This window comes from Acomys minous (genome assembly GCF_964271855.1).
Source record: "Acomys minous genome assembly, chromosome: 3".
Lineage (NCBI taxonomy): Eukaryota > Metazoa > Chordata > Mammalia > Rodentia > Muridae > Acomys > Acomys minous.
This window is the reverse complement of record NC_140485.1, coordinates 113,986,455-114,012,274: the sequence shown is the minus strand read 5'-3', so window position 1 is coordinate 114,012,274 and position 25,820 is coordinate 113,986,455. Positions and strand designations below refer to the sequence as shown.

The 25,820-nt window shown below is 40.6% G+C and overlaps 1 long non-coding RNA gene across 1 annotated transcript; it reads right to left on the bottom strand.

Moving 5' to 3' along the window:
• Positions 1-1,109: 1,109 nt before the first annotated feature.
• On the bottom strand, positions 1,110-24,000 carry LOC311593759. The gene is made up of 3 exons (XR_014777839.1): positions 23,843-24,000; positions 22,865-22,975; positions 1,110-1,155 (listed from the first exon to the last, which is right to left on the bottom strand). It is a non-coding gene; the product is annotated as an uncharacterized lncRNA (long non-coding RNA).
• Between the last annotated feature and the right edge of the window lie 1,820 nt (positions 24,001-25,820).

Genomic DNA, 25,820 nt, shown 5'->3' with positions numbered 1-25,820 from the left:
TTAGAATCACCTAGGTAAGTTGGGTGTGGTGGCTCATATCTTTAATCCTAGCCCTCGGGATGCAAAGGTTACATGAGTTTGAGGCCAGCCTGGTTTACAAAGTGAGTTCCAGAATAGCTACAGCTACACAGAGAAACCCTGTCTCAAAAACAAACAAACAAAACAAAACAAGTACCTGGTCTAGACCAGCCTGGGCTACACAGCAATGTCCTGTCTTTGAAACGCAAATAAAATAAAATAAATATAATGTCCCAATGTTCAACATGTTATCCCATACCAATAACATATCATGCCTGGGGTGAATAGGAGCGAGGTGTCAATATTGTCTAAAGAATCACAGTATAATGAAATATGTAAAAAAAAAAAAATTAGGAACTACTAACACAGGCTGCTATTGGCTGGATTTGGCTCTGTGAAAATTGACCACAAAGCAGTTGAAAGTACCATAGTTCAAGAGTTGGTTAGGCATGAAACCAGTCAAGGACCAAAGCCCAGATCAGAGCTAAAGAGACAGCATGACGTTGTAGGTCTGCAGAGAAAAAGGAAGTAGGTAGATCTGACCCAGGTGACCTTCTCAGAAGCAAGTCACAGCCCAGAGCCGTAAGGCTACTGCAAGCTTAGCAACGTACTAAATGGAAACGCTGTAAATGAAAGAGTCAAAGTCCTCTTATTTTTTGCAGTCTGACATCTGAAAAATTCTAAGAACTAGAGGAGACTCAGAAGATGATGAGTAAACCTGGGGTAGATGAGCATCTAAAGGCATCAAAGAAAGAGATGCCGTTCAAGGAGAATGGAAAGGCCGATTTGAGAAGGAAGGAAAAATCAGCGGAGGCGACACGGCTCGCTACAATGGCAGGGAATTACAGGAGCAGACAATCAGTGGCAATGCTGCAGGGGAAAAAAATGGCAGGGCAGATGAAACGTACCAATTGGACTTCTCTCTCCATGCAAGTGGGGAAAAACTAGAGGGTGGCTCGGTGCGTTTTCTCTTGCAACCTGCTTGATAACCACTGTTTTAGTCTCCTTTGATTGGTGCACTGTCGAGGAATGGAGAAGTACTTTTTGAAATTCAGAACGTGTTAGCGTCATCCCTCCTCGAGACCGTGTTACACAGGAACGATCGCATTCCCAACAGAAGCTTCCAGAAGCAGGCCTCTAGAATAATCAAAAGGAAAAGAAATAAAGGCTTGGCTGGGAGTTCTGACTAAAAAGAGTAAAATGCTTCAGAGAGGGGAAGGTTAGGAGGGCCGTGATTGAAGCATTCAATTAGCCATCTACCTCCGCAACGCGTCTCATTTCCATTCGCTTTATCCCATTCTCGCCCACAGATGCAGTTCTCCTGTGCTTCTGAGTCCCCGCCCCTCCAGTCCACCCTTCACCGCAAGCCAGGCTTCGGCAGCTCTTTCCTTTGTCTGCAGCCCATTTCCCTCCCAAGGCCAATCAACCAATGCAACCGACTTGGGCTCTGAGTAGAATGCCCTGGGTCTGTATTCGTGTTCCGTCAGTCCCCCCCGCCCCCCGCCCCCGTGGTGTGACCTTGAGCAGAGAATGTAAGCCCTGTGTATCTTAATTGTGTCACCCGGAATGGTGGCCGCCGGACCGCTCACTTCACAGGAGCGTTACAAGAATGAATAATCGTCCCCTCCATGGAAGAGCTGTGGGGGGAACTGCAGTGTTGAGCAATCTATCTCACACAGGTTTGGTCTTCTATAAAACGCCCAGGAAACACATCTACCTCTGATTGTTATGGTGATTAAATTAGAGAATGTACCGGAAGTCTACCAGCTGCTTGCCCAGGATATACTAAACAGCAACAAATGGTAGCTATTATAATTCCAAAATCCAAGTAGAAATAGCCTGTACTCTGGAGGCAGTTCTGCCCCCAGCCTAATTGTGTGCAGCTATTCACGTGAGTTTTAAAATAGACATTATTTTTAAAATTATTTTCTCTATTTGTTGTTTTTCGGACGGGTTCCTGAAAGGTAGCACAAGCTGCTCTGAACCGGTGGTGGTTCTCCTGCCTCAGCCCCTCCAGTGACAGGAGCCTCCCTCTCACCTTCTCCCCTTGCTGATAGTGTGCTCACACCTTTAACTTCCGGTTCGCGTTGTTAGGTTGAAGGCATAGTGTCCCTGCATTAAGCTAACTCACCTAGTATAGAACTGGGCTCAGATTTTTTTTTTTAAGTGGAAAAAAAATTAAGTTCTCATCAGTTGGTAGTTGAATTCCTTGAATTGTATTTTTATATCGAGCTTTATTTCTTTCAAGTTTATAGTGTGGCTTTGGATAATGTTCAGCATGGATGAAAGTGTGAAAGAGTTGTAGGCTGACGTGTAAGATGGAGCAATTGTTTGGAAGAAAATACAGTGAGCAGAGTTTCCAAAGATAGGGGATTAGTTAAACAAACTGGGGCATGTGGATGTGATGGAATATTAAACATAAAACATCCTTATATCAGACACTTCCTGTATACATATATACTACTATATTAATATTGAAAGACCCTTAAAAAAACGGACCATAAGTGAGTAGCGCTATAAAGCAATGTAAATTTCTTTCTTGCAAATGTAAATGTTTCCTTTTGTGTAAAATTAAAGATAGCTATGAGTCTATGCAGATTTATGCCTTTTCAAATTAGGAAGCATAATAAGCAACTGCGTGTGGAGAAGGTGAAAAGGAAGGGACAGAAGCACAGCTTCTCGCTTTCCTTTGTCATTTGGCGTCACATTTTTTATAATTTCTAATCCATTTCTTTTTTTTAAAATGGTGGGTGGGAAGTGAGATTAAAGCTTTTCTTTTTAAAGTCTTTCATTCTTATACATTGATACAATATTCATTTATTTAGTTATTTTGGCAATGCTCGGGATTGAACCCAGGGTATTGCACTGCTTGTGTTAAGTGTCTTGAGATTACATTCTAAAAAGAATATTTCTCTTGGAAATCTCATATGTCAGTATTGCATTTATATTGTTTTCCCTCTTCTTCCTCTTTTAATTCCTCCCATGTCCCCCACCTCAAATTCATGACCTCTTCTTTCTTAATCTTTCCTTAATTATTATTGTGTATTGCGATCACACACACACACACACACACACACACACACACACACACGACGTACACGTTATGATGGCTGTTCTTGGTTGTCAACTTGATTACACCTGGAATTAACTAAAGCCCAAGTGACTGGGTACACCTATGAGGGATTTTTTTTAGTTAAAATATTTGAAGTGAGAGCCCCACTTTTAATCTGGATCTTACGAGGTAGGATACACTTTTGACCTATAGGCGCCTTTAATCTGGGCCACATCTCTGCTGGCAGCATACATAAAGGACTCGCAAGAAAGAAGCTAGCTCTCTTTGCCTGCTTGCTCATGCTCTGGCTCTCACTGCAAAGTCCATGGCATCAGGGCATTAGAGCGTACTTCCCTAGCATTTTTGAGTATACTGAAGACCAGCTGAGGTGTCCAGCCTCAACTACTGACCTTCTGTTAGTAAGACAGCCATTGTTGAACTAGCTAAACCACAGCCTGTAAGACATTCTAATACATACCATTATATATGCATAATATGATAATTACTATATCATAAACACAAGCATATATAATGAATACCATATATATTCATTTTATAAGTTCTGTACCTCTACAGCAGTGGTTCTCAACATTCCTAATGCTGTGACCCTTTAATACAGGTCCTCATGGTGTGGTGATCCTCTAACCATAAAATTACTGTCATTGATACTTCATAACTAGAGTTTTGCTACTGCTATGAATCATAATGTAAATATTTGACAAGCAGGGTATCTGATGTGGTCCCTGTGAAAGGGTCATTCAACCCCCAAAGGGATCATGACCTATAGGTTGACAGCCTCTGCTCTAGAGAACTCTCACTAATACAGATTTTGGAACCAGAAGTGGTTCTAGAGCAACAAAAGTTGCTTAAGTATATGTGGAATAGGCTTTCCAATTTGCCAATGCCTACAGTTGTTACTGAAGCCTGCTCCAGTTACTAAAGCCCAGAGAGTACTGAAAGCCCATGGGGTGAGCTATTTTACAAACTTCAGGAGACAAATGCGCTTGATTATCCTGAATCACCAATTGTAAGAGGTAACAGATTTGGTGACTCTGTCTTAAGAAAACTAGGTTTTGCTAGTTTGTGGGAAAAACAAGGAAACGGAAGATGATGGTTGGCTGCTCCTACCGTCACTGGATGAACTGACAAAGGAAAAGAATGAGCTCTGCAATAAGTTAACCCCCTTTCTTAGCATCTGAGAATGCAGTGAAGGACGCCAATAAGCTGGGCAATAAAACTGACCAGATCCAGATGGATATAAACAGTCTAAAGTTTTCTAAGGGTGCCCTGGAAGAGAATCTTCTCTTCAGCAGTCATAGAGCTCAAGTTGCAGAATATCAAGATGAAGCCCTCATTATAAGGTGGGCTGAAAAAAAAAAAAAGAAGGTAGGCTGAATTACAGTGAAATTTCAAGTCCCAGCCTCAGAGGGTGTTGGTGGATAAAGTGAGCGCATTAACTGGTGAAGAGTGGGATCCTGTGACTTGGGATGGAGATGTGTGGGAGGATTCTACTGAAGCCCAGAACTTCGAACCCTCAGATTCTCAAGGGTTTATTTCACTGTTAGAAATAGTCTCTCCACCTTCAGCAGATGCACTTCCACCCCCACCCCCTGAAATATTGCCCCTTTCTACATTTGACTAAGGAAATTAACCCTCCATTGAGGACTACACCAGCAGTGACTTTCTCTGAAGCCAGACAAGATAATACTGATGTCCCTTGGGGCCCACCAAAAGCTGGCTTTAGACCTATAGCCAGACTTACAGGGGAATAGAAGGTGGAGGTGAGCCACACTGCTAAAGGCTTAATGAGTTTGCTAACTCGTTCAAGCAGAAGTCTGGGGAACATGTGTGGGAATGGATTTTTAAGGGTGTGGGATAACAGTGGAAGGAACATAAAGCTGGATCAGGCTGAGTTTATTGACATGCGCCCACTGACTGGAGACTATAGATTTAATATGGAAGCTTACACAAGTTAGCATGTGCGTCAAAAGTTTGCTTATGTTTGACAGAAGCATTTGAGAAAAGATGGCCTAACTGAAAAGGAACTGGAGATGCCTGAGATCCCCTGGCCTAGTGACGATGAAGGGATTTTAAAGTTCTGGGAAATTACAATGCCGGAGTGGTATTCTGTGTAAAACCTAATCTTCCACGATGGGAAGGCCTGGAAGACACGCCTTCCACTAATCCTATAAGACACAAAGTGGTGAGAGGGGTCATTGACACAGTTCAAGAGCTTTTTTTGTCTGCCTTCTTCTTGTGCCAGATCTTAGGGTTGGAGAAACTGCTGATCCATTGGATGAATTAAATGCAGTGGGTTTTCCTGGGCTCTGAAGTAGCAGGAGCCAGGTGGCAGCACGGAATGACCAAAGGCAAGGTGACCGTGGTAATTGGACTGAGTAGCTTGGACAAAGGAATGTCTGTAACAGCAACAGCCTAATCCGTGATGGTCAGCACAGGCAAAGCGATTTTTATGATGGCATGAGTTGTACGGAGTTTTGAGACTATCTAAGAAATTGTGGTGTTTCCAGGCATGAAATATATAAGAAGCCAGCAAAGCAGCAGCCTCCATGGCCTCCGCATCAGCTCCTGCCTCCAGGTGCCAGCCCTGCTTGAGTTCCTGTCCTGACTTCCTCCAATGGATGAACAGTCCTGTGGAAGTGTAAGCCGAGTTAACCCTGTCCTCCCCAGCTTGCTTTGGTGTTTCATCACAGCAACAGTAACCCCAAGACATTATGTATAAAATCAACTTAATATGACAGTTTTATAGTTGTGGAACAGTCTACAGAATGATACATGTGATTAATTATCCCTTTGAAGATTATTTAAATTTGCAGTGTTTTCATGGCTACAATACTAAAATGAATATTTGTGCCTTTAGATTAAGTTCTAGACATAAAAATTGTCAAGCAATAGTAACATTTCTGCTTGACAACATTTCTAAAAGCAGGTGGTCTTAAGTGTACTCTCCAGGGTGTCTGTCTCTAAGGATTTAGCCTGCAGGACTCTGGAATTAGCCCTTTTGAGGAGCCAAAATGCTTTGCAAATAGAGAAGGATTTTGAATGACCAGAGGCAATGTAGCAGCAGATGGGAGAGAGATTGGAGAGAGAGGAAGATGTGAGGAGAGGTACTTCCAGGCTCTGCCTCTCTCCCTCTGCAAGGATTTCTTTCGGAGACTTGTGAAGGAGCTGAACTGTAGTGAAAACACACAAAGACAACATGCAAAAAGGAGACTGGGGTGAATTAATTATACTGTAAACTTGGGAATTAGCACAAGTCGAAGGTCAGAGTTCTACCAATCAAGAAACTAGGAATGATCTCAGTCCTGCTAACCAGCTTGTCCAAGGGATTGTCCCCCCCTTTCACTTCATAGCCTTCCTGCTAGGACTTGTGTGTCCTCGGGTATTAGGAAGTCTTGCCCATCAGATGGCTAGCAGCCGGTAACAAGGGATGTATCCATTGAAGCTCCCAGTAGCTGTGAAGGAAGGGGCCTGATTCACCTCACCATCATCGCCAATGGTTGGGATGTCATAGTTTCTAAGTCTTTAGCAACTGAAAGTTTTCATGTTTATTGACATGGTATTTGAGGATTAGAAAGGTTTATGATTTTTAAATTTTCATCTGATTCCTGAAAAAACAGTACCTTCTTTACTGAGCCGTAGTAATATAATGGCAGTTTATAGGGCATGTGGTAGGTGCTAGCTCTTGCTGTATAGGCCAGGCTGGCTTTGAACTTGAGGTCCTCTTACCCCAGCCTCCCAAGGGCAGGGATTCTAGGGATGTGCTACTGTGTCTGGCTTCTTTTCTAACTGCTCTTACAAACAGTAATTTAACAATCCACACAGTGAATCCATGTCCCAGGTGTTTCTTTTCCCTCTTGTCATAGACTACCTTGTTTGCCCATACTTTTATTTTTTTGTCCATACTTACAGTGAACAGAAGTTAGAAAGAAAAGAAAGGAAAAGAATACAAGGTCTTAGAGTAGTAGAGAATGACAGTTCTGATCTCATGTTTTCTAGGTAAGAGAGGGCTAACCCGAATGTCTGACGAACATCATTCTTAGTACAGCAATGGCCACAGTGTCTTCTTATAGGATACTATATTGTATATAGGTTTATGAAAATGTGTATTCACACACACACACACACACACACACACACACACACACACACACACACACACACATATATATACTGTTACTCATTCACTGAGTTTCTAAGAACGTTGTAGCATTTCCCATCAACTCTGCGAAAGGGTTCCCCCCAGCCTAAATTCCTGCTGCCTAATGAGTGGTCCACAAGTATTACTGCAAAAGACCTACAGGCTTACAAAGTGAGGAACAATTAAAATATTCCTTTGAAGCTCTCTTTATAATATCCACAGTTCACCTATTTTAGCAAACATAGAATGTATTGCTCAGGAAACAGTGATCGTGTTAGAGAATTGATGAGCCATTTGGAATTCAGCTTATTCCAGAACTTTAGGGCCCACTGTTCTTCCGAAGAAGGGGCAAACCTCCCCTTTCACTTCCCCTCTGTACAGGTATTTCACAGGTGGAGACGTTTGGTCCTGGGAGTTGAAGAAGTTAGGTACAGTAACTATCTAACCAGCAAGAAAGGGGAACCACCAAAAGACTAAATAATTTGCTCAATACTTATAAGAAATGAATCAGAGATGAATTAAAAATCAAGCATAAAGTTCTAACGAAGGCTTTACTACCTCTCATAGGCTGTCAGTTTTCAAAATGGCAGGGAGAAAGCCTTATTTTGTGCTTAGGGTTTTTTTTGTGTGTGCTTGTTTGTTTTGTTTTGTTTTTTTTTTTTGTTTTTCGAGACAGGGTTTCTCTGTGTAGTCTTGGCTGTCCTGGACTCGCTTTGTAGACCAGGCTGGCCTTGAATTTACAGTGATCTGCCTGCCTCTGCCTCCCAAGAGCTGGGATTAAAGGCGTGTGCCACCAGCAAGCCCTGCCTTTTATTTTCTGCTTACTATACAATAGGTTAAAATTAATTTAGGGTGGGCCAAGGAGAAGGGAAAAAGAATTATCCCTGCTTCCTTTCTTCTTAAAAAAAAAAAAGTGACAGAGTGTTCATAAGAACCAAACTCTAACTTAACTAACCTACCTTTTCATGCTTGGCTCAACTTTATGAAGGCTGACTTACATAAGACAAGTGTGCTCAAGTCTATATTTTCATGAGTTTTGACAAATGTACACACTCACGTAGCCAGCACCCCACACAGGAAATGCAACATTTCTACCATATAGAAAATTCCATCTTGTCTTACTTCCTGGCAGGCAACCACCAATGTGCTTTCTGTCGATTTAAGTTAGTTTTACCTATTCTAAAATTCCACATAAAAACGATCATATGGCAAATACTTTTTTTGTGTCTGAGTTCTTAAATCTACTCAGCATAATGTTTCTTGAGATTCATATGTTGTGCAAATATCAGCCATTCACTCCTTATGATTCAAGAGTTCTATGTTTTAATAAACATACCTTAATTGTCTTATCCATTGGCTTGGTTTTAACCATCTGTTTCAGCTTAAGATTTGGGGACTTGATAAAACATCTATACTAATTCACATGCAACCCTTGTGTAGGTGTTTGATTTTATTTCTTGTAGCCAAATATCTAGGAGTGGAATTGTTTGGTTACGTAGTCACTGTATATTTAACTTTGTAAGAGAACACAAAATTACTCGTTATTGTGGCTGCAGCGCCTTACATGAACATTCTAACTGCCATGTCTTCTTAATGCTTGGTGTGATCAGTCTCCATCAGTTTAGCCATCCTGTGAGTGTACGGTAGCACCGTGGTGGTACGTTAGTTTGCTTTTCCACAACAACTAACGATTGTGAGCATTTTATATGTTTATCGGCCATCTGAACAATTTTTATTACTGAGTGTCGCTCCTGAGTGAGTTTTTCTGCGATGATATGCTTTAAAGTTCTGTTGTTATGGGCACACACATTTATTTGTTTCCAACTAATTGCCCCCTTTGCCATTGTGAAATGCCCTTCTTAGTTGCTGATAATTTTCCTTGAAGATTATCTGTCTCGTATCTGTAGAACCATTTCCACATTCTTTGAGCTATTCTTTGCTTTTAAAAAAATATTAATTTCATACATGTATACAACGTGTCTTGATGTGTCCACTCCCAGCTACCCTCGATCTCCCAGGAACGTGGTCCTCTCGCTTCGCTTCCGTGTTCTCCCCTCCCTCCTTCTTCTTCATAGCCCATTGAGTCCAATTAGCGCAGCCCGCTGGAACGCTGATTGATCGTGTCTGTACAGAGCCGCTGTTTGTTAGTGCAGCATCCATGTCCATGTCCAGAAGGCGGCATTTCACAGGCCTCTCCTCTCTCTTCCAGCTTTCACATTCTTTCGGCTCTCCTTTTCCATGATGTTCCCTGGATGTTTGGTGGGGATAACAAACGCCGGGTTTGAGACTGAGCGCTCAACCAATTGTGGATTAAGTGCTCATTACTGGTTTTGACCTGTTAACTGCTGCCCGCTGCAGAATGAAACTTCTCAGATGAAAGTTGTGAGCAGCACTACTGTTTATTAGTGTATAACGTAAACATAAATATTTAGAAGGCGGGTCGATAACATATCTTTTTAGGAAACCAATAGAAATAGGCTCTTGAGCCGGGAGTGGTGGCACACGCCTTAAATCCCAGCACTCCAGAGGCAGAGGCAGGCAGATCTTTGAGTTCAAGGTCAGCCTGGTCTACAAAGCAAATTGAAGACAGCCAAGGCTAACACAGAGAAACCCTGTCTTGAAAAACCAAAAGAAATAGGTTCTCCCGTAGAACCTATGACCTCCTGACAAGGGTTACAGCATGAGGCATGAATTCCTTCCTGTGGAGCAGGTGTCAGACTCCATTAGAAAACAGTATTTACTCCCATGGCATTCAAGCCAGTATCGCACCACTGGGCACATCTTGCCTGGAAGGTCACTATTGTAGCAGGTTCCATGCAACACTGGGGAAGACCCTGGAACTTTCTCCTACTGTGGCTCGTGTAACGCCTCCTAGAACCATATCAGCTGCCCATGCTTTGCTTATTATTTGAATAGCATGTCCTCCCTTCTATTTACTTTTAATATGATTATGTTTTATATTTAAATGGATCACCTAATGGTTACTTTTTCTTTTTTTCTTTTAGTTTTTTGAGACAGGGTTTCTCTGTGTAGCCTTGGCTGTCCTGGACTTACTTGTAGACCAGGCTGGCCTCGAACTCACAAAGATCCACCTGCCTCTGCCTCCCAAGTGGTGGGATTAAAGGCGTGTGCCACCACGGCCGGCTTCACCTAATGGTATCTTAACCTGACAGCTTGATAAAATTAACTGAAGTGTTTAGGCTTCACTTATCAGTTAACAATCATTTTTCATATGGTTGGGTTTTTAAAGACAGTTTATTATTTGTTTTCTGTCTCATTTTTTTTTTGTTCTCTTCTCTCTCTTTTTTTTTTTTTTTACCCACTTTTGGATTATTTCAACATTTCTTACAATCTCATTTTAACACCTCTATTGATTTTAAGATAACCACACACACCTCCCCCACCCTCATTCTGAGACATGGTCCCACTCTGTAACCCTGACTGGCCTTGAACTCAAGGCAATCCTCTTGCCTCAGCCTTTTAAGCACTAGGATTATATGCATGTACCATCAAGCCTTGATAAAATATGTAACATACACTTTTTCAGATCACATATTTAGGGATTATCACATACAAAGTTTTAAAATGTATTTTTACTACATAAAATTGATACTGTGTTAACTACCGTGTTGGATTTCTCACCTATGACAAGTTCCCTGACAAAACAGTTAAAAGCAGGAGTGTTTTACTGTGGCTCTTGTTTTCAATGTCTCGGTCTACAGTCTCCAAGTCTGTTGATTCTGGACCCCGAGTGAGGTAGCACCAGAGTGTCATGGTGTCAGGAGCCTGTGCCTGAAGCTGCTCACCTCCTGAAGAAAAGAAAGCAATGAAGGAGGTGGGGAAGGGGGAGGGAAGAGGAGACATGGACAGACCCTAAGGACAAAGCACTGTGACTTTCTTCCTCTAGAAAACCACACCCACCTCCCAGACAACACTGACAGCTGGGAACAAAGCCCTAAGATACAGGATCTTTCATATCCAAATTATAACAACTATTCTATATAAAAACAGGAAAGTTTTCCAACAGGCTACTTCCTGCACGTCTTTTTATGTTCTATGTGCTACCAATACATATAGTGAAAACAACCCATAATTGTGCCGTAGCTTTTGGCTTAAAAGGTCATATGCATATTAAAATGCTCAGACTCCCTAGCCCTCGGGGGTGGGGGTGGGCCATGAATTTTAGAATGTTGCGATGTAGTTTAGTTATAGAGGACCTAGTATGTGCAAAGTATGTTTATTTGTTAATAAATAAAAACTTATAAAGGGATGGGCGATGGTTCAGTGGATAAAGGCACTTGGCTTTAATTCCCAGGACCCATATGGTGAAGGAGAGAACCAACTCCTGCAGTGAACTACACACACACACACACACACACACACACACACACACATACACACACACACACAATGAGGAAATGAAAAAAATGGAATTAAAAAATGTCTTTTAAAAGAACTAAAAAATATTCCACAATACCCAAGAAGAAAAAAAAAAGCTTTTTAGTTTTTATTATTTTTGGTGTTTGCAATTTGATTCTTACATTCAGATCTCCTTACAGAGTCGCTTACTTTGGTCTACAGATCATCTTTTTTAGCACGTCTTACAGTTCAGGGCTGACGGCAGTGAATACTTTTACACTGTGTTTATTTGAAAGTCTATCTTATTTTAAATACTGAGTGTTCAGTTGGTCATAGAAAGCCGGCTGGTATTAATTTTTCCATTCATCACTTTACCGATGCTGGTCCATGTCATCCGGCTCCAGTGTTTCCTAATGACAGGTCTGCAGGCACGTAAATCATTGCTGTTCTGTGTGGATGTGTCATTTTAATGGCCCTATCTGATGGGACAAAATGGCCTTTTATCAGTTTGATTATCATATGTCTAGACATAGTTCTTCTTTAGATTTATCTTGTTTGGATTCTCCGAGCTTCTTGAATGTGTTAATTTATGTCCTTCACAAAATTGATAACATTTTAAAAAATCATTATTTGCTTTTTTTCCCAACTCCATCTTTCATAACCTTCTTGGGTTCTAATTACATGTCCATGTCCATTAGCTTTTCGCTGTTTCCCCACAGGTCTCCAAGGCGCCATCATTTCTTTTTGTCATGGATCATTTGGCGTGCTTGGCATGTGTGCACACACCTGTGTGTGCAGGTGTGCTTACTTATGAGGGCACGTGTAGAGGTCAGATTTGACATTGCAATGCCTTCTTCTGTGGCCCCTTGACATCATCGTCGCCATCATCATCATCATCACCACCAACAACAACTACCACCACCACCATCACATCATCATCATCACCATCATCACGATCATCGCCTTCATTTATTCTTGGAAAGCATTTCTTGCTGAATCTGGAGATCGCCATGCAGACTGCCTGCATGCCTTCATCCTCGAGTACTGCATTACAGATGGGTGCTACCATGTCCCTGGGTGCTAGAAATCTAAAGGTCCTCCTGTGTTCACAGCAAGCACTTTAGCCACTGAGCCATCTCTCACCCCATTTTTAAGTTTTAAATAAAAAAATCTCTGTGTGTGCACATTCATGTGTGTGAGTGAGTGGGAGTGTTCGTGTAGAGGTCAGGGACACCTCAGGTGTCAGTCCTCCACTTGTATTTTGTCTGAGACAAGGTCTCTTTGTTATGCTCCCACTGTGTACACCAGCCTAGCTGCTCCATGAACTTCTTGAGATCTCCTGTCTCTGACAGACCTTCAGGCTGTGCACACAGCCGTCCATGTGTTCTGGGGAGTCTATCTCAGGTTTTTGTGTTTACATGGTGTCTTAGTTACTTTTCAGTGGCAGTGACAAGAAAGACATCATGACCAAGTCAGCTTATAGAAGAGTTAACTGGGGTCTTGCAGTCTCAGACGGTTACGGTTATGGCAACATGGCAGCAGGCAGACAGACATGGCGTTGGGGTAGCAGCTGAGAGCTTACCTCCTGGTCTACAAAGCATTGAGCACAGAAAGAAGCAGAGAGAGGTGACTGGGAAAGAGTAGGCTTTTGAAACCTCAAAATCCATCACCATTGAAAAACCTCCTCCAACAAGGCCACGCCCCCAAACTCTTCCCAAATACTTCCATAATCTGAGGACCAAGAATACAAATATATGAGCCTATGGGGCCATTCTCATTCAGGGGCCACATATAGCACGTGCTTTTATCTACTGAGCTATCTCCTCAGCCCCTTTTCCTTCTCTTTAAAAAATAAAATGTACCTTTCTCTTTCTCTTTACCTTCCTATTTATCTAAATCAAAGTCTACTAACTTTTTTCTGCCACCTGTACTCTGATTTTGACCTATCCAGTGAGATTTTTTTTCATATATATATATATATTTTTTTTTTTTTTTAACATGTTTTAGGGGGCATTCTAGGAATTAAATCTGGGACTTCAGCAATGCTAACAACTACACACTATACCATTAACTCATACCTCTAGCTTCTATAAGCTTTTAATTATAACATTTATGTCCTTTTTAAATGTGATCAACTTCTGTAATGAAAATGTCATCCTCTCACTCATCTCTCCATGTTCATCTTCACCTCAGTGAGAGTTACAGGATCTATAGTGAGTGTCTTGTCTTACTGTGTGATAACCCCAGGGTTAGAGTCTATTAATTGTCTTTTCCCCTGAAAGTGGATCACATACTCCTCTGCTGATTTTTATGAGTAGTTTGGGTTTGTATCTTGGACATTGTGACTCTCAGGCTGTAGATTTGGGATTTTGTTACCATCCTGAGAATACTGGCCTTTCTTTTTAGTAGGCATTTAACCTCGGTGGGGTCAGATGCTAATGTTTTTGTGCTTTCTTTGAGTGGTGTCTCAATTGGTTTCACTGGGCTTTTGCTTTGCAGCTTTTGGTCTGTGCCATTACTCTGAGGGCTGACAGCAGGTCTTTAAGTGTCCATAAACAAAATTAGGTGACTTCCTTCCTGGTTCTTTCCCTTGCACAGCTCTTCTTCTTTCTCTTCCTGCCTGAGTCTGATGGCTTGAAAGAAAATGGCCTCGGTGGCCTCATACATTTGAGAGTGTGGCCCCCCAGTTGGATGAACTGTTTGGGAAGGACTGAACAGGGAGAACTTGTTGGAGGAAGTGTGTCACTGGCAGGTTTTGACCCTCGTGTTTCTGGGTCAGGATGTAAGGTCTTAGCTACTGCTCTCGTGCCATGCCTTCCTGCCTCCTAGAGCATCCCCTGATAAGATGGTTATGGACTCTAGCCCTCTGGTACCATGAGCCTCTAAGTTAAATGCGTCCTTTAATAAACTTCCTTCCTGGTGGTTTGTAATGGCAATAGAAAAGTAGCTGAGACCCTCACTGCCATCCATTCATTAAGAGTAACATCAGGGTTTTCTGAGGGACTCTGCCCTTCCCACTACTCTGTGAGTGTGTCTATGCTTGAGAAGAAGTACAAAACAACCACAGGCACAGTAGACAGTAGTGATCTCACCCTGGTTCAGTCCCTTCTCCAATTCTGATTTTTCTTTTTTTTTAAAAATTTTTATTTTTTAATGTGCATTGATGCTTTGCCTGCATGTATCTGTGTGAGAGTGTCAGATCTTGGAATTACAGACAATTATGAGCTGCCATGTGGGTGCTGGGACTTGAACCCGGGTCCTCTGGAAGAGCAGCCAGTGCCCTTAACCGCCAAGCCATCTCTCCAACCCCAATTCTGATTTTTCTTTCTGGTTTCCTTGTTTTTCTTTTATTCTTCAGAGCTCACAAATTGATTTATTTTCATCTTTTTTTTTTTGGCACTTTGTTATTGTTATCTATAAGGAGATGAGAAATAGTTTTAACATTGATGAAGTCTAAGTCTTCCAGAATAACTACTATTAATTAACCATATAGGTACTGGGTGGTTATTTTCTATCCTGCTACCATATCAACAAAAGACACAGACACCTAATAGATTTTAAATAAGCCTTATTTCACCTGGGGCTGGGCAGGTATTAACCCCTAAACCACTTTCTTATCTGCCAGTCCCACATCCCATGCCAATTGCTCTAATAATTCCTACCTGGTTATTTCCTATCCACAATCCCAAAATACTTGCACAGGTTTCTCATCAGAGTTGTTTTGCTCCATCACTGATACTCAGAGCAGGCTCCTCCTGGCTACACGTTTCTCTCCATGTTAACCCAAGGCAGCTCTGCCCGTCTTGCCCCTCATCTGTCCCTCTCTCTCCTGTAATCCTTCTCTCCTCCAAGCCTGAGAACCTTAGCTCCACCTGCCTCTCCTTTGCCCTGCCCAGGTGTAGGCATTTTAATGGTCAAACAGGGATTATTTGGAGGTGAGGTTACACAGCAATGTTTGGGGTACGTGAGTGACTCCTCCAGGAGCAAAATTGTTAATATTAGAATACAAACCACCAGACCAAGCTGGAACACAGTTCTGTGGCTTTGGCTACTGAGTGTTTCTGTCTTGTGAATGCTATCTTTGACCGCCTCAAGATCTTGAGAACTCATGTGTTCCTTCAGTACTGTTATGGTTCATGCTCCCGTGATCTGTTTTTTCTTTTCTTTTTTTCTTTTTCTTTTTTTTTCTTTTGTGGTTTTTTTATTTGCTTGTTTGGTTTGAGTTTTTTGGTGTGTGTGTGTGTGTGTATGTGTGTTTTATATAGGGTTTCTCTGTGTAGCCTTGGCTGTCCTGGATTCTCTTTGTAGACCAAGCTAGCCTCAAGCTCACAGCGGCGATCCACCTGCCTCTGCCTCTTGAGTGCTGAGATTAAAGGCATGCGCCACCACGCCCGGTCCCGATGATCCGTTTTAAGTCAACTTCTCTATTAAAAGCAAGGTAGAGACGAAACCTAATTTTCGGTTTCACATGGATATTCCTTCTCCCCAATACTATTTCTTGAAATATTTTCTTCTCAGCTGGGCCACTCTGAGAATATGATTTAAAAAAAAAACATGCTTAAAAACATGATGGACTTTCTTCTACACATGCTTCCCGATCCCACCAATCCACACAGCTACTCACCCCACCCAGCCCAATTCCTCTCACTTCATGTAGTTTACTAAAGCAGAGAAACCTGAGATGAAACCTTGCCAATGTTCTGCGTCAAAATCATTTTGGCTACTTGACATCTTTGCATTGCAAATCTGAATTTTGTTTTGTTTATTAGGAAATCTAACCTTGGGGCCACATACATGCTATTGACTGTTCTTTCCACTAGTCCGCGTGTCCAACCTTTTAATTAAGTTTTAGAACTAGCTCACCGAATTTTGTTTTCAGAAACTCTTGAGCTGTTCTGGAGCTGAATCTATAGATGAATACTGAGGTTGAGTAAGTTTTGGCCTTTCAGCACATCCCTATGTTTTTCTTTCCAAAGATTTAGATATTTTCATTTATCTCTTCAGTCTGTAAAATTTCTGCATTATTTTGTTGGGTATATTTTAATATTTCTACTATTGTAATATTATTTATTTATTTAATATTTGTAGTATTGCTATTTGAACCCAGGGCCTCATATTTGCTGGTCATTGCCAGTATTCTAACAAACATTGACCTATATTCTCGATCTTCTCTTGTAGGGAGGAAGATAGGGTTTCATGTAGCTATCGCTGGCTTTGAACTCTCAGTTTTCCCGCTCTCACTGCCCATGTGCTAGGATTAAAGGCACACACCACTGTACCAACTCTAAATAATATTTTTAAAACTACTGTCCAATGTTCTTACTGAAATATATTTTATTGATTTTTATCATATTGATGTAATAGCCTGCCATGCTCTTATTATTAAAATAAATTATCCTAATCTTTTAACATAGTTTCTTCACCATTTTTTGGCATAATAATTATATCTATTCATCTTCCTAAGTTGTATGCACTTTTATTATCCAGTTGCATTGACAAATTATTACCATTATATGGATTATATCTTGTTGGCTGATTCTGATGCACATACATTAAAGAGAATGCTTAATGAATCAAAAAAAGATTTCAATTAGTTGGGGTTCAGAGATTGCTCCCCCCAAAAAATACAGAGAGAAGATTCTATCAATTATCTAGGATTCAAAAAGGTCAACCACAAAAGGTACAGATCAGAAGAATCAGTTACAAACTCTTAATGACTTTCAAAAACTACTGGGAGATAGCAACTGGTTGCAGCCTACTATTGGATTAACTACGGAGGCGCTGAGTGATTTGTTTCAAACTTTACAAGGTGATTCAAACTTAAATGGTCCTAGATGATTAACAGCTGAAGTGGAGAAAGAGTTTACCTAGGTAGAGCAAAAACTGCAGGATGCACATGTGGACCACCTGGATCCCAAACTACATTCTAGTTATCTTGCCTTCTACTCATTCCCCTACTGGACTCATTATGCAGAGGAAATACAATATTTTAGAATGGATCCTCTTGGCACACAGAGTAAAATGCTAAAAACTTATGTTGAAATGGGCCAGCCTGGTCTACAAAGCAAGTCCAGGACAGCCAAGGCTATACAGAGAAACCTTGTCTTGGGGGAAAAAGAAAAGAAAAGTTTTCTGATCTAATTGTAATAGGAAGAATAAGACTTTGTAAAGTATCAAGAACAGACCCAGCAGAAACTATAATAACTTATACTAATGCTGAAATTACCTTATTATGGGTAATTAATGAAGATTGAAAAATAGCTTGTAGCAATTATTTGGGAAAAAATAATAACAAGTATCCCCTAAATAAGCAAGTCCAGTTTATAAAAAGAACTAATTGGATTCTCTCTCATATAGTAGAAGGTACACAAATTTGTGAAGCTGATCTGGAACTCACAATGATCCACCTGCCTCTGCCTCCCTAAGTGCTGGGATTACAGGAGTGCACCATCATGCCCAGCATTGTGGAAAAATTTAAATCACACATTCAATATGTTAAGATATATAGTGCTACTTAGAATTTGTATTTACTCTTAAGTAATTTGTTACTTTGCTTCTTCCATGGAATTTGCTCATTTTGTCTAATTATTAAATTAAAAATAAAGATCATAATATTTCTTTATGGTTCTTTTGAAACCTGTTGGTTTTGTGGAGATTTCTTCTTTTATTTTTAGATTTTATGTTTTTAGTAATCTAGTTTTTTTGTGTGTGTGATTTCTTTTTCTTACTCAGGTTAAATAGCAGTTTACAAATTTCATTCCTATTTTCAAAGGGCTGTTAGTTGTCTAATTTTTCTGGTAGTTTGACCATTTCTATGTAATAGACATCTACTCTTATCTTTCCTTTTCTTTTCCTGCTAGTTGACTTAAAAAAAGAGGTCAGATGAATCATTTGTCCAGCTTCCTGGTGGTGTATTCCTTTCCAGCATGGTTACGTAAAGGCAGACCTGCTCTTACTCTGGCTGTATTGTGTAAGTTGTATTTGTTGTATCTACATTTTTGCTCATTTCAAATACATCTTTATTTCTCTGTGATTTATAACAGGTTGCTTTCTCATGAGTTGATTTACAACTAGCTGGAATATAATGTATGTATGTTTTTTGTTTTGTGTTGTTTGGTTTGGTTTGGTTTTTCAAGACAGGGTCTCTTTGTGTAGCCTTGGCTATCCTAGGCTCACTTTGTAGACCAGGCTGGCCTTGAACTCACAGCAATCCTCCTGCCTCTGCTTCCAGAGTGCTGGGATTAAAGGCGTGCACCACCATGCCCGGCCTAATATATGCCTGTTAATAGTTCATCCACTCATTAAAATCTGTTAAATTTCTTGTTGCTCAGGAATATTTTATAATAGTTACAGTAGCCTCAGCTACTGAAGCCAGACAGTTTTTTTGGGAAAATTTTAAATTACACATTCAATTTGTTTACACATACAGTGGTTTTTGGATTATCTATTTAGTACTTTTTAATGTATATAATGCATGCATGTATATTTGCATCTTTAGGTGTTCCTGTGAGTGTTCATAAGTGTATATGCGCGCGCATGTGCATGTGTGTGTGCATGTATGTGTGTGTGTGTGTGTGTGTGTGTGTGTGCAGGTCCTAGGTTGACACTGGGTGTCTTCCATGGTCTCTCTCCATCTTATTGTTTGAGTCAGGGTCTCTCAGTTAAACCGCAGCTTCCTGATACAGTGAGTCTAGCTAGCCAACTCAGGCTTGGGACCTTGTCTCTGTAATTCCCAGTGCTGAATTCCCAGTGCTGAAACAGGCAAAGCACCATGCCTGTTGGCTGTTTGCATTGGTTCTGGGCTTCAAAATCCAGTTCTGACATTTGTTTCTTGTGCAGCAACAACTTTAAACACTAAATTCTCTCCCCAGTCTTTTACTTACTTATTTACCTACTTGAGTAACTAACTTACTTGAGACAGGGTCTCATTACATATGCAAGGATGGCTTCAGTCTCACAGAGACACCCCCCCCCCCACACACACACACACTTTTCTAGGGCTGGGATGAAAGGCATGTGCCGCCATGCCTAACTCCCCTGTGCTTGATACCTTCTGTCTTTCATGGAGTTTCTTCACCTTATCTAATTACCAAATTTTTACTCTGTAGCTAAAGGAGTCTTGAACTCTTGATCTTACTGTCTCACTTCCCAAGGGCTAGGATTACAGGTCTGTACTCCCATGCCTACTGCAGATAATGTTTTCTCTTCTTTAATTCCATGAAGTGTCCTGGGCAAGTAGCTGCATGACTCCACAGACAGTGCTGACCTCTATCCCGCAGCTTTGCTCTCAATGTTTATCAAGCTATGTGGCCATGACCTCTGGCAACACTAGCACAGATTTCCCTTTTTTTCTTCGCAATTGCACATGAAAAGAATTTAAATTTACCGTAGGGCTCTGCGACCCTAGCATACAATTTATTTTTCTCCCTTAGTAAAGCCAAGAGCACTCTCCTTTTCACTTAGAAGCAACAGTTCTGGACTCTCGGGCATATCTGAATTGCCGGCCTTGCTATTCTTGCACTTCTGAGCCTTTATTAAATAAAATGAGGATTGTTTAAACAGAAGAACTGTGGTACTGTGACAGTTGATCGGGAAGCAGAGAGAACCACTAAGTGGCCAACATGTACATATAGCATATGCGATGTGGACACACTGGACTGAGGCTGCTTCATCTTCAGGATGGATGGAGCTGGATGGTGGGATATTTTATTACAGCCCCCAGAACAGTATGTGATTTAACATTTACAGATTTCTTACTTCTGAACCTTTCCATCTGATAACTTTAGACCGTGGTTGGCTGTGGGTAACTGAAAGAGCAGAAAGCAAAACCACTGACTAATAAGGAAAGTGGGATAGTGTATGTGTTTCCAATCTATTAAAACCCAGTGGCTTCATCTGGAGCTGAGAATGTGGGAAATGTTCTGTGGACGCTGGAAAAGAACATGGTTTGGTATTGGTTTGATACAGTGCTCTGTAAATACCAGTCAGGGAGAGTCTGTCAATAATAGCCTTCTGCATTCTGGTGAGGTTTTTTTTTTTAAACTTGATTATTCTTGAGTGAGACTTGGTACTTTGTATCTTTCGTGATTTGCTCATTTTATCTAATTGTCAAGTTTCACTACTGTAGTTAAGGCTGGCCTTGAATTATTGATTTTTCAGTGTTAAGACAAAAGTATCAGAGTCAATTTTCATTGTTCTCTTCACCCAATCAGACTGAGCTCTATAGATTTCCAGACTTACATACGCAGTTGAAGTTTATTTATTCTTTTCATTTTGCAGTTTTTTCAAAAGAATTTTTTTTTCTTTTTTTTTTTTCTGTGTAGCCCACAATGACCTTGGCTGTATGAGTCTCCTACTTTAGCTTCTTGAATGCTAGGTGTATGTATCTTTGTCATCCCCCTCCTGTTTTCAAGATGAGCTAGCCTTTATCTTTGCTAATACTCTTTGTCATGTGACCTTTATTTGGTGGTAGTGTTGTTCCTCCGGCTTTGTTACTGGTTGTATGTGCACGGCACACCTTCTTCTGGAAGTGTGTAGTGTGTTCCTTTATAGACAGCATATAATCAGTGTTACTTTCTTGTGTCTGACCTTTTCTGCTTTTTAAATGAAGTGCTTATTCTATTAGCATTTAAAGCCATCAACACAGTGATTAGAGCTAACTCTATAAACACATAGGAGTTTGTTTGTTTCCTTTGTCCTTTGCCTTTTTCTTTTTCTATCTCTTCCATTTCCACATACTTTTAAAATATGTAATATTAATTTACTACTGCTTTATTTTTCTACAGATTATCACGTGTACATTTATTTTTTTCAGTCTCCCTTCAAATACTAAGTGTCCTTCTACCCTAAAAACCTAAAAGTATATTTTACTATTACACTAAAGTTAGATTTTTGCCTATTTTAGAAGTTTCATAGTCTAGTCTTATCTTTGTTTCAACCCATTTATTATTTAAGAGGATTAAAACATTTAAGATCCCTTTGTGTTTGCTGCTATAGTTATAATTTCTGTCTTCATCTTTGGTTATAACATGACTTTCCTTTAATGTGTATGTGCTTTTGCAGGCCTGGAGTTTGAAGTTCACCATTAATCTATCTTTCTTTATATCAGCTGTATTTTCAGTAAACTCTCAAGGGCTGCATTCTTGAAGAAATTCCACTCTCTCCTCCAGAAGCCACCCATTATGAATAGCTAGGGGTAGAACACCACAAGTCCCTCCCTCATCCCGCCCTTCTGCATGATGGGATTAAAGCATGCACTACTACTTCTGGTCCCAGGCTGTGTATTTAAGAAGGCATTTCTTAGTTTGGCCTAAGCTCTTCAGCTATTTCCATCGGAACTGATCTGAATTGCCCGTTGTACAATTGGTATCTGGGGCCCCACCTCCCTTTAGAGAAAACAATGAACCATTTGCCTATTAACATTTGCTAAACACACACACACACACACACACACACACACACACACACACACACACTTTCCATTCCAGTTTGAAATGTCACATGTATGTCTCAGTAAATATACTGAACTGTTTTTGAACTTTCTTGGTGTTCTATTTACTTCTCATTATGTACAGTGGGAACTAATGGTTGAAAATCACCACATTAAAACAACCTCCCAATCTGTTCTCTCAATCCATCCTTCCTTCCTTCCTTCCTTCCTTCCTTCCTTTCCATTATTTTATAAGCTAGATTGCTCAGTATGGGAAAAAACTTGCTTCAAACGTTAGCCTCAGATGTTCATATAGTGCTCATGAGAATTCAGTATAGTACTAACTTTGTAATAGAAGCCTCAGCTACACCTTTAAAAACTATTTATTCATTTGTGCTTTAATACTAAAATAACACTTTAGGAATTTATCCTGAAGACATACTCCAAAACTAAAAATTTATACGTGCAATACTTATTAAAACATTATCTTATTTGCGAAATATTGAAATGAGTAAAAGCCTTCACATAGAAAATGGGTTGAGTACACTATTATACATCCACATAATGGCAATGGAAAATTGTGATGCTATAAAAAACAATGAGATCTATATGAACCTCACAAGATTTCTATGAAACATAATTAACCAAAAAGTGTGAAGTTAGAAATGATTTACATAATATAATACTATTTGTGGGAGGAAAAAATAATATTTAAATATGCATCAAAACAATAATAACACAAAACATAGCTTAATGAACTTTAGGTACAATGCTGTATATTTTCAGTAGAATGGAGAGCGATTTCAGGAGAATGGGAAGAAGGAACTAGAGAAGACTTCAGCCTTACCTGGTAACTAGTGGGTGGCATTAGGGTGACATTTCTGATAATGTATTGATATATTATGAGATCCCGGTGAGTAAATATATTGATATTTGGGGGAACCAGGTTTCTTATTGCCTAGAAGGAACAAATAAAGATGCTATTGAGAAAGGGTAAGATCAGAATAATAAATATACACTACCAAATATTTCCCCATATGTCTTACTAACTCAAAGGAAGGCGGTGATGACTTTCTAGAGATAGAGAGGCAGACACACCCTTAAGTAAGAGTTCAAAGTCAACATGATCAATCCCAACACAGCCTGACACTCACATCCCTTATGGTGCACAGCTCTAAGGAGCAAACTGTATCATTTCTGTGGCAACAATGCCACATAATGCATAATGTGCATCTTCTGATAAGGGGACATCGGACATACTCAAACTTGAAGAACACTTTAGAAGACAACTGCCCCATATTATCCCAAAATATCAAAGGCATGGGGCACAGAGGCTGAGAAACCCATCCAGATTAAAGAAAGTGAAAGCGATGTAGTTAAATGCAATTCTGTTCTTATGAGATCCTGGCCTAGGGGAGAAGTGGGAGAATTTAAATGCTGGCTTATGGCAGATAACAAAACGACTGTTAAATTTCCTGTTGTTTGTAAATAAACTAACTATACTGTTAAGATGAGACATTGCTCTGGTTCAGAAGCTCTGCATCCTGACATGTCTGTGTGGAAAGGAGCACGGCATATTCCTCTTTCCTGAAGCGGTCCTAAAATATTAATGAAGTGTGCATGACTATGTTCATAGAGATACATATCAGCACACACACATGTACATACACATATGTAGAGAGAGCTTGTATTTTTAAAAGATGTAGGAGAAAAATCCAAAAGTAGTTGAGGGCCTTTTGTAAGTGCAGGCCATAGGAAGCTGAGGATTGTCACATGGAATCAGATTTGCGTCCAGAACTTTTCATTTATAAAGAAAGTAGCTTACTGCTTCCAGGCACTTTGTGTATCCAGGTAACAATCAAGTGATGCCCAGAGGAGCCAGGCAGCTGGTTGCTAAAACAAAACATGATGTAGACATTAGGATAATGGGAACCTAGTGAAAAATAGAAAGCATTTAAAAAATTGGAGGATATATAATTTCAACCCCATTAGCTGTGCAAATATTAAATACCTTCTAATGTAAAATGTTGGTTTCTCACACACGGCTGGTTTGAAAGAGGGAATCAGTACACTCCTTTGGGAGATAAATATGATTATGTAAGTCTGAATTGAAATAAGATATGAAAACTACATAGATGGTTGAGTAAGGAAAATTCAATATAAAACCTTGTTAATTCTAGGATGAAGATGGCTCAGTGCATGAAAGTGATCAACCAAAGTAACTCCATTTTGCTTAAAATTCTCATTTCTGTATTTGGGTGACCTACCCTTGAACTCTGGATCTAGAAAAACCCACAAAGATACACTTCGCACAGAGATATAGAATAACCAATCAGCTGGAAAATAGTAAAGTACTAAAAATTCGGACATTCCCCCGATTTTTTCAAGAGTTATTCCCTGGAGATTAATTATCCACGCTTTGATACTGGATTTGTACCGGATGAATATCAACTGGTTTATGAAATAATCAATAGGATGCCTGTCGAGCTAGAAACCCACTTACCTGCTTTCTCAATACAATCTATAAAAAGTTCTTTCCTACTTGTACTCAGCGCTCACACCTGATCCGCTGCGCCAGTGATAGTGTGGGCCCAAATTAAGCTGAAAATTAAAAGACTCCTGTGTGTTTGCATCCGTATCAGCTCCTAGTGTTTATTGGGGTTTCATTTAAGCCCGGTACAACAAAGGTGCTCGCAAGCATGAGGACCTGGGCTTGAGCGCCTAGAATCCATGTAAAAGTTCTCCTACCGAGGAGGCAGGTGGGAGAATCCCTGGAAGATTATGGGTCACCTAGCCCAGTGTTGACAATAGACAATCAACACACAGACTGTGTCTCAAACAGAGTGGTAGGTGAACACCAACGCCTGAGCCTGGTCTCCGAACTGCACAGAGGTGGAGTGCTTGCCACCATGAGGCGGACACACCTGCACACACTGAATTATTCTGTTAAAGGATTAACATCACGAGAGATCTGCAGTAAGAAGGGAACTCTAAAGAATACAGAAATCCTCAGATTTCTGGGGAATACTGCCTTGTGCAGTGGACATGTGTGAGGTAGAGCTCCATGGCCTGACTGCTGGGGGAGATGGGTACGGCGTGACTGACTGGAGCCCAGCTGCTGCAGGGCATTTGATCCTGTTGTGATCCCTGAGATTGTGAACTGTAAAAAAAACAAAACAAAACAAAACAAAACAAAACAAAACAAAAACCTGCCTTTTGTTTCTTGTGGCTGAGCCCTAACACACACCTTTAATCCAAGAACTTTCTGTTTATTGTAAAGAGGTGATTGAGGTGTGGTTCAGCCAGTCCTAGCACACACCTTTAATCCAAGAGCTTTCTGTACACAGGACTTTATAAAGTTTACCCTAGGTCAAGAGGCAGAGCAAGAAACCAGCTGAGAGGAATTAAAGAATGGGAGGGCCTTTGAGTTGAAGGGTATATAAGACAGCGTGTAGAAGTAGAAGGGGCTTTTAGCTTTTAGCTCCTCATCTCCTCATCTCCTCGGCTCCTTTTGGCCTTTTGAGCTCTGAGCTAGCAAGCCTTTGGCCTTGGGATTTTTGGCCTTTTCCTCCTGGGCTGTCAGCTGAGCTAGTGAGCCTGTTGAGCTTTATCCATTGGGATGTGAGCTGAGTAGGACCGTCAGCTGGGTGCTTTCTCTGCCTCTCTGACCTAGCAGGTTTTCACTCTAGCATCTGGCCCCTGAGTCTTTATTGGTAAGCTAGACCGATTGGGATTCTCTTTTTTAAAAGGCCTAGGACTCATCGTGATGCCAAACCAGTAGAATCTGCTACAAATCTACCAAG